Below are 9,347 nucleotides of genomic sequence, written 5' to 3'. Positions count from 1 at the left end.
TGATCCAGAAGCTGGAGAAATGCCCCTGTAAGACATTCAGCAAACTTGGACCTGATCCTAAAGCCAGTGGGAGATAATAGATGGTTTTATATAAGAGATTGATCTCATGAAACCTGCATTTTTAAAAGATCAGTCTGGCTGTTGTGAGGAAGGGACCATGGTGGTTGCTAGAGGCTAGAGGACTAATATGAGGGATGGTGAGCCCTGAACAAAGCTAATGCCTTGTGAATGATTCAAATTTGTCTAGGAAGTAAGATCAGTGGGACTTGGTGATAGGAGCAGGATGAAACAGAGCAGGAGTTGCAAAATTTTAGAAGAAGAAACTATAGAGTAAGGGGCACTGGAGAAGGAAGAGGAACTCACCCTTTGTCCTTGCTGGCGGCCTACATTAGATATTGTTAATAAGGACACCAAGGCCAGGACAGGGTCAGGCATTGCCCTCTCCATCCCACTGGCAGGGGTGGGTTACTCTTCAGTGTCCGATGGCTGATAGCTTCCTGCCTCCGATACACTCTCTCTGTTCTAGAGGAAGAATCAAATTCACCAGTCTTAAATGCTGTAAATAAGAGATCCTCTGGCATTTCCCAGTGTGGGACTCTCCCTCCAAACATTCCTTATCCAGGAAGCCACCTGGCCTCCTTAAATGCTTCCAACAGCCAGGAGCTCAATCACTTAAAAGACTACCCTGTGTGAATTTGGGCACATGGAAGGGTGGACATTAACACCCATAAATCAATTTTCAGTCTACGAAATGCTGTTGACTATGTTAAATCCTTCCTGGTTCACTACCATCATGCTGAATAAGTTATGAGTAGGTTACCACCAGAAGGTGGTAAGAAGCAGGTCTGAAACCCTGAAAAGGGGCCCTGCTCCTCTGCTCCCACCGGCCCAGGTGCACCGCTGTACTTAAACACCACATTATCAAGACTTTCTGATTTTATGTCATTTCCCCCACATTTGACTATAATTTTGTGAGCCACAGCTCTGCTTTATGACTGCTCACCGCATGCCTCGCTCAGGGGCTGACCCAGAACACGTAGGTGTCCATTAAATGTTTGCTGAAAAACAACACCAACAAAACAACACCTCCTGATTCAGTCCCTTTTGTTGAAAGGACGTCTGAAATCATCTAATCATCTCCCCTGAAATTTCTGATTACGGTTTCCCTCTCTCAGGCCACAGAGAAGAAAGCTGTGCCTTCTACCTGAGAATCTTCAATCATGCCATGTTGATCCAACATTCATTGCCCGCCATTTTTACACATGGCTTCCAATTCTCCCTCCCAGCCGTAAACTTTCCTTTTTCCTTTTGCTTGTTCTGCTTTCCAAAATGTTACTAATTAAGAGTGGGTGCGACAAATAGATCCCCCACCACAACCAGCTGGTCCCTGATTTAAAAAGCCTTGCCCGTGTATACAAGCCCTTGATGATTTCAAGAGACCAGAGGAAAATTGTCACGGCATCAGGGATTCAGTGCCCGACCTTCAGGCAGTGCCTAAGTAGTGCCAAACCATGTGGGTGAAAAGAAAACCAAGATGAGTCAGTGGCCCAGATGTTTTGTTGTCAGGTCACCAAGGATCTGGATGATTGGAGGCCTGGATGCCAGAGTTTGTGTGGCCATGTGTAGCCACGGCTTCAAAGTGAACACATGCCTGATGAAGCGGGGACCGATTCCAGAACTGATGGGAGGTGAAACAGAGGGACAGACAGAGATATCTGGGCAGGAGGAGGGAGTCACAGTGGAGGGGAATCAGACTCTCAGGAGATCAGGGGTGGGCAACAGTGCTAAGTTTACCAGAGAGGTTATACTGGGAAGCTCCCATAGTCTTCGTCCTCATTCCTAGAAGGAGGGGCACAGCATCAAACATTTTCTGAGCACCAGTTTTCATGCTAGACATGCTGGGAGTAACTGACGAAGAAGACAGTCATGTGTCCCACGTGTCACTGAGTGTCTAGTGGAGACAAGGACTTTAGAATACATTATGATACATGTTTTAATAGGGAAGTACAGGGCACTGAGGAGTCTCAGAGTGTGTGTGTGTGTGTGTGTGTGTGTGTGTGCATGTGCATTTGAGGGGGAATCCCAGAAGGCTTCCTGGAGGAAGTGAAATCCAGGACTTTAAAGATCACTGAATCCCACTTCCCTAATAGTTATATTAGTGAGCATCTTAAATGCACGCCAGGTGCCTGGCATTTGTTCTAAGTGATTTTGAGACTTTACAATTTAATTCTCATAACCACCCTCTAAGTAGGTACCATGATGATTCCCACTTTATAAGGAGAAAAGCAAAGCACAGAGAACTGAAGTAACTCCTTGAAGAACACACAACTAGTAAGTAGCAGAGTTAGGAATCACACACCAAGAGTTTGGCTCCAAAGTCTGTGATTCCAAAAAGCTGTCAACCATGACAGCATTTTGAATGCCATTTGGAGACTGAGTTCCCCTAACACCAACCCCCACAAATGGGCTTTCAGTTTCTCCAATGTATGTAATGACAGGAAGGCTGGAAATAAACTGGGGAGGAATACCCCTTCCTAATACTTAAAGCTGGAATTTATTAAAATGCCACCCATTGGGATGGTTGAATGATAACTTTCCACTTCCTCTGACAACTGTGTAGTTGGGGTTGCATGCGCTAGGGAATGCTGTCCTCCTTGTCATCCATCAATCCATAACATTCCTTCGGCCTGTGACCACCAGGCGGGCTTAGGGTCCCACTGATACATTCTCACAAATCCTTTCGAGCTCCACTTTCAGCTCTTATCACATCGTTTTACAATTGCTTGAACACTCGAATTTCTTTCTCTTTAAAGAGAGATGTCCACCAGGTGAGAACCTTTCCTGCTTTTTCCTGATGGAGTCCCCCGGGCTTAGTATGGGGTCAGCGGACTGTGTTTGTTCAGCAAAAATGTGTTGGGCTGATGAAGCTTTGAGAAAGCGATCACATTTCCTATTACAGTGACTGTTTTGCTGTTCCATTCTAAATGTGACTCACTCTCTCTTTCTTCTTTCCATGCTCTTCTCGAATGGGGTGAAGGGACCATCAGGGCCATACAACTGGAGGCGTGGAAAGATCTGGATCTGCCTCAGATCTGGGTTCTCATTCCAGTTCTGCCAGAAGAATCTGATGCAATGTTGGGCCATTCATTTCCATTTCCTGGACATTTATAAAATGATGGGTCTGGACAAAGTTTGAAATTGCAAACTGGTAGTCCATGGGCTGTGCCAACATGCTATGCTTGGCCTACACAGTATTTTTTAAAGCACTTACATTCAGTGCCAAGATTAATACGTTTTAAAGCTTAATTGCTAATACATTAAAATCTGGATATATGAGAGGCTTCTTTGATCACAGAGGGCATCAGTCTTGGGACCTCAGAAGAAACTTCCCCTTTAGATGGAGCCTGGCCTCCCTGGTTCACTATCCTGACTAGTGTCACTCATTCACTTTCCCTTCCTGGCCTGGGTGGACATTTAAATTCATCACTTCTGAACCAAATTATCTCAAAGAGCCTTTTCACATTTAAAATCCCTGGATGCCAGCCCCTGGTTATGTGACATAATGGGGAGCAAATACCAGCTATTGACTCTTTTTTCCTCAAAAAGATAAATGCTTGGGGTGTCTGGTTGGCTCAGTGGGTTGAGCGTCTGACTCTTGATTTAAGCTCAGGACATGATCTCAGGGTCATGAGTTCAAGACCCATGCTGGGCTCTGCACTGGGTATGGACCCTGCTTAAGATTCTCTCTCCCTCTCTTTCTCCCCCTCCCCTCCCTGGCTTGCCCTCTCTCTCTCTCTATCTCTCTGAAAAAAAAAGACAAATGCTTTTAAAATGAATTTTAAAAAATCATCCTGTGAAGATATCTCTTAGAGAAATCTTCAAGGGGGAGCTGGAATCATGTGGCAAAATTAAATGATCATTTTGTCTGACTTTCAAGGCCCTGGCTATTCCCCACTCCATGTGATCCCCTTACCAGATAACAGAGTAGCAAGTAGCAGGAAAACTAGGAATGCAAGCCCACTGAGGTGAATAAGGAAAGGACAAGTTCTGAGAGACCTGAAAGCTTCATTTGGTAGCACCCAGCTCTAGCCAGGGTTCTAGCAATGATTTTTTCCCCCAAAGTATGGTCTGAAACCTGCAAGACAAGATCAACTTGAAAGAAGTCAGAGGAAAGTCTCAAAAGCAATTCAGGCATCAGAAGTAAAGGCTAGCATGAGATCTAAGATGTGCAGTGAGCACAACACCCAGCACACAGTAAGCATTTAACAAGATGGTGACACACACGAGGAAAAATGCATGGTGTCATCTTTGGCAGGAGAGATGTAGAAATGCACGTTGAGGAGAGTCCCATATATGCTGTAGAACTGGACCACCTCTTGACAGCATGTCCACACGAGGGGAGGTAACATTTGGAGGCCCTGATACCATATCTAGAGTTTATGTTTTGTCATCCTGCTTACTACGCATCCTGACTCTGTACAGTGATGTGTCCATTTTACCAGTAAAGCCCCTGTGGTGCAGAGAGGTGAAGAGAAGTACCCAAGGTCACAGAGCAGGACTTGACCCCAGGCCACCCAGCTCCAGTTCAGTGCTTTTTCTGCGGCCCTTGGACTGCTCCACCTACCTCTCGCTCTTCATTATGTCTGCTTCTGACCACACCTCCCCTTTTCTCAGGGGGCTCACCTTCAGGCACTAGGTTTCTGGAGTCCTACTCTGCAGCAAACATCCCCTCCGGTTTCTAGGAGTTGTCAACCTGGATGTCTGGGCTGGCTCAGCTCACAAAGTGTTCCCTCCCTCTCTCGTTGAAAATGCCTGAGTTCCTGGTCACATGCCAAATATGAGAGAGAAGGCGAGAGACAGAGAGACTTCTGGCAGGCTGTTCCGCTACCTGAGGCTCTAACAGTGTGATCAGACACCATAAGACAGATGCAATTTCCCCGAATCAGCAGAACAAAAGGGACAAGAGTTGGCCCGAGTCTGTCTCCTGGTACAAATAAAGACGTGGGATGTATGGAATGATCTCATAAACCCCCTTGTCATCTTGGGTTGGATGAGCGGTAGAACTGGTCTCCACTTTATATGGGCCAGAAGAGGATGAGTCTATCCCATTTAAGGGAAGGCATGTGTCTAAGAAGGAATCCAGAGGAAGGTGGAATGAAGGCAGCGACTGCACGATCAATGACAAGGTGGATGGTGTAGAACACCTCGTCAGGACTCTGTCAGAACTGGATTTGAATTCTGCGTCTTACTTCAATTTCAGTTATTGGTTTCTTAAACAGATGTATTTATTTATTTTAGAGAGGGAGACAGAGCGCAAGCAAGGGGAGGAGGAGAGGGGGAGAGAGAATCTCAAGCAGACTCCCCGCTGAGCGCCATGGAGCCCAATGGAAACAAGGGTTGACCTCAACAACCTGAGCGGAAATCAAGAGTTGGCTGCCTACCCAGCTGAGCCACCCAGGTGCCCCTGAATTAGTTTTTAATATGGTAAAACACGCATAACACAAAATTGGCCATTTTAATGGTTTTTAAGTGTACAATTCTGTGGCATGAAGTACATTCACACTGTGGTGCAACCGTCAGCACCAACCATCTCCAGAACTTTGTTATCTTCCTGAATTAAAACTCAGTATCTATTAAACCATAGCTCTCCGTTTCTCCCTCCCCAGCCTCTGGCAACCACCATTCTCCTTTTTGTATCTATGGATTTAACTACTCTAGGTACCTCACAATGGAACCTTAAATGGAACCTTACCATGTTTGTCCTTCTGCAACTGACAGACTTCACCTAGCAAAATATCTTCAAGGTTCATCTATGTTGCATCATGTACCACAATTTCCTTTTTAAAAGCTGAATAATATTCCATTGTATGTATATGTCATGTTTTGTTTATCCATTCATCTGTGGATGGATACTTGGGTTGCTTCCAGTTTTTGGCTATTGTGAATACTGCTGCTATGAATATGGATGTGCAAATATTACAAAAGTATTTTTTAATCACTGTTGACATGTATCCTTTGAAAGCAAGGATTAGCAGCTTACCTTATGAAGCCAAAAGAGGAACTCACTGACTCTATTGTAATGAGGAGAATAATTTTTGGCACAACACAAAACTGGAAGTTGTAATGGGATTATGGGAAATTGGTGTCCTTCTTTGTGCCAGCAGTCTTTTTCTAAAAACAAAATATCACCATGTCCTTTCTCTCCTTTAAATATACCCTTCATTACACATGAATTTCAGGATAAAATACAAGTGCCTTAACATGGCAAGCATGCTCTCTGTGAACCTTCCCAGCCTCACCTGCTGTCAGCCTGTGCAAATCCAAGCTTCCAGCATAGCCATCAAACCGTACGTGGAACATGCTCTACCCTTGATCCCCCAGGCTCCGTACTTTCTGCTCCTTTCACCTTCACCTAAGGGAACTCCTCACCCCAGCACTTACGATACAGTATGGTATAGTGTTCTCTTCCTACACTATTTCCCTATGAGCTACCAGACGGTGGGGATTTTATCTTACTCATTACTACAATACTTGTATTTAGCATGGAAGGATGTAATGGTTTTCAAATGAATAAAGGAAAGAAAGTTTGAATGTCTCTCAGTAGGTAAAACAGGATTTGGACACAGTACAAAAGGAAATATAAGGCAAGAACCTGGAATTCCCATGTTTTCCTTTCAGCAAATGAGCAGCAGGAGTAGGTCACTGTAAAGGTACCAGGAGCCAGAGTCTGCAGCAGAGATGAAGGGGGCAAGTCTTTCCCATGGGCCTTTCTTAATGCCACCAAGCAAGACTAATTTAACCAAAGGCTCTCTGGGCCTTGGTTTACTCATTGATAGAATGTCAGACCAGAGTTTCTGAGGTGCTTCAGTTTCTGCCAATTTGGCTGAGCTCCCCCAATACAGCATCCTCAGTGTAAGCACTTTCTAGGCAATCCTGAACACCTTTCTTGGTTAGCTGTGTTTTTTTTTTTTCTCTTGAGCACTAAACTGTCTAGAATGTGTACCCATCAGTTTAACCTCTCTTCTCTGGCACCAAAAGATGTCTGTTTCCTCACCCCTCAGAGAACTCTGCACACATTTGTCTCCCCTGAGCTCCCTTCTCTCTAGCTGAAAATGACTATCGCCCACCCAATTCCTTCCGTTTCATCATTTTCAGACTCTTTTCCATACTGGACTTGTTTCCCTCTGTCCTTACCATCTTCTAGTACAGACTCCAGGGGAAATCAGCATGACACACCTAGAGCCTAAGTTAGATGTCTCTATGTACAATGGCAGCTCAGTACTGTCAATTAAGACTTCACCAAGAAGTTGGGAGTAATTGGAGTCTTAGTATCTGTATTATTCAAGAGAAGGAGAAAGGATTCTAAGAAAGGAAAATCAGGCATAAGAAATGGAAGAAGACTGGGGGATAGCTGTTTTTATGGAGTCTTCCCAGATGGAGCTCTGTCGCTTATTATATTAGTTTTCTATTGCTGCTATAAAAAATTATTACTCCCTTCGTGCCTTCAAAAAGCACAATGTATTGTCCCACAGTTTTATAGGTCAGAAGTCTAGTTTGACTTGGCAGGGTCTCAGAAAAAGCTCAGTGGGCTCTGCTTAAGGTCTTACAATGATGAAATCTAGGTGCCAACAGGGCTGCGATCCTTTTTGGGGTCTCTTGGGTGAGGGTCCACTTCCAGTCTCATTCAAGCTGCTGGAAAAATTCAGTTCCTTGAGGTTGTAAGACTGAAGTTCCTGCTTCCCATCCTGTAGTGGGAGTGGTGGGAGATGATGGAGATGTGGGCCAGGTTGTGACTTGTAGATGTTTGAATTCTATTCAAGTTCAGTGGAAAATAACTGGAGCATTTATGCAAGGGACATGATTTAATTTGTTCATAGATCTCACTCTGGTTTCTATCTGGGGAATGACTGACCATAACACAAGAGTGGAAACAGGAAGACCAAATAGGAATCCATTGCAGTGGTCCAGGCAAAAGATCACGGTGCCTTGGAGTCCAGTGATGGAGTCCAAGATCCAATCTCTCGAGCTGTATAGTTTCAAGTCTTATAGCACAATTTGAGAACTTCAGGATCAATCCATTTCGTTTCTGAAGCTAGAGTACTAAAGAGCTTTTAATACAACTCTGCATTTCAGAGACAAAAAGGCAAGAAGACTAAAATCTGGCCTGGAGTCCAAGTTCATCAAGTAAGCTGGGGGCAAAGCTGTGATGACAAGCTGTATCTCTTGGCTCCTACCTAGCTCACGACTCCTTTTAATGCACTCACATGCTCAGAGTTGGTCCTTGTCAAGTATTTCATAAGCACTGTATTGCTCATGAATGCAAAGACCTGTTTTCTTTGGCTGACAGAAAGAAGATATGCTGTTTTTGATGTTGAGGGTTGTAACAGGTAAAATAAAAGTATGGATCAAAGGAAAAGAGGGCCTGTCTGTAGGCGTCAGGAAGATAAGAGAGAGCTTCCTAGAAATATGCCAGCAAGTGCAGGACTGATTTACTCTGATGCCACCATGGTGACCTAGCAAAGCTGGGGCTCATCCACTACCTGCTACCAGCAGTGGGCTCCTGGAAGGTCAAAACTTATCATGTGCACTTGGCAAAATCATAAGGCAGGATGCAGACACAAAATCATTTTTAATCCATGTCCTGCTAATTTAATCTGCTCAATTAAGAGATGTTATGTGTGATGCTAATGTATGATAGAGGTCAAAATAGTAATGACGTCTGCTCTCAGTGATAACAATGTATCACTGCATAATGCAATCTGACTTTACTCTTCACAATCTTTTACTTATTCTTATTGATTTAATCTTGGTGTGTATTCATACAAGTCACATGTCCGTGTGCGTGCGTGCGAGTGTGTGTGATATTCTAGTATATATCAATTACATTTACATATATTTCTCTTCTCTGTAGTGAGATCTTGGCTTAGTCTAAAGGGAATTTAGCCTTGTATATGTATGCCTAATGAAGTAATAGGTTTGCTTAAACCCAGAGGCATCTATTTGCATGAGTTAATTTATATAAGAGCCTTGTGTTTAGCTTTTTCTCTTAGTGAAGGAGGACAGAGCAGATTATTATTATTATTATTATTATTATTATTATTTATTATTATTATTCTCTGGTGAATACAGAAAGAGGGGACAGGAAGAAGGGAGACGTGTTAAGAGCAGAAGAGCAGAATGGGTCAGAGGTCCCCTGCTTCCTGAGAGTACCACAGATTAGTTTTGTAAGCAGATCTCCGGGGGAGAAGGTGGAGAGGAAGGAGTAACATAGGGAACGGAAAGTAGGGGACGATGCTCCTTTCTCAGATGGATTCTGACACTTTGGAGAGAAATGTAGGTGGCAAGAA

The sequence above is a fragment of the Ailuropoda melanoleuca genome, chromosome 7, assembly GCF_002007445.2.
Source record: "Ailuropoda melanoleuca isolate Jingjing chromosome 7, ASM200744v2, whole genome shotgun sequence".
In the NCBI taxonomy this organism is placed as follows: domain Eukaryota; kingdom Metazoa; phylum Chordata; class Mammalia; order Carnivora; family Ursidae; genus Ailuropoda; species Ailuropoda melanoleuca.
The sequence above is the reverse complement of the archived record's forward strand: the minus strand, read 5'-3'. Positions refer to the sequence as shown.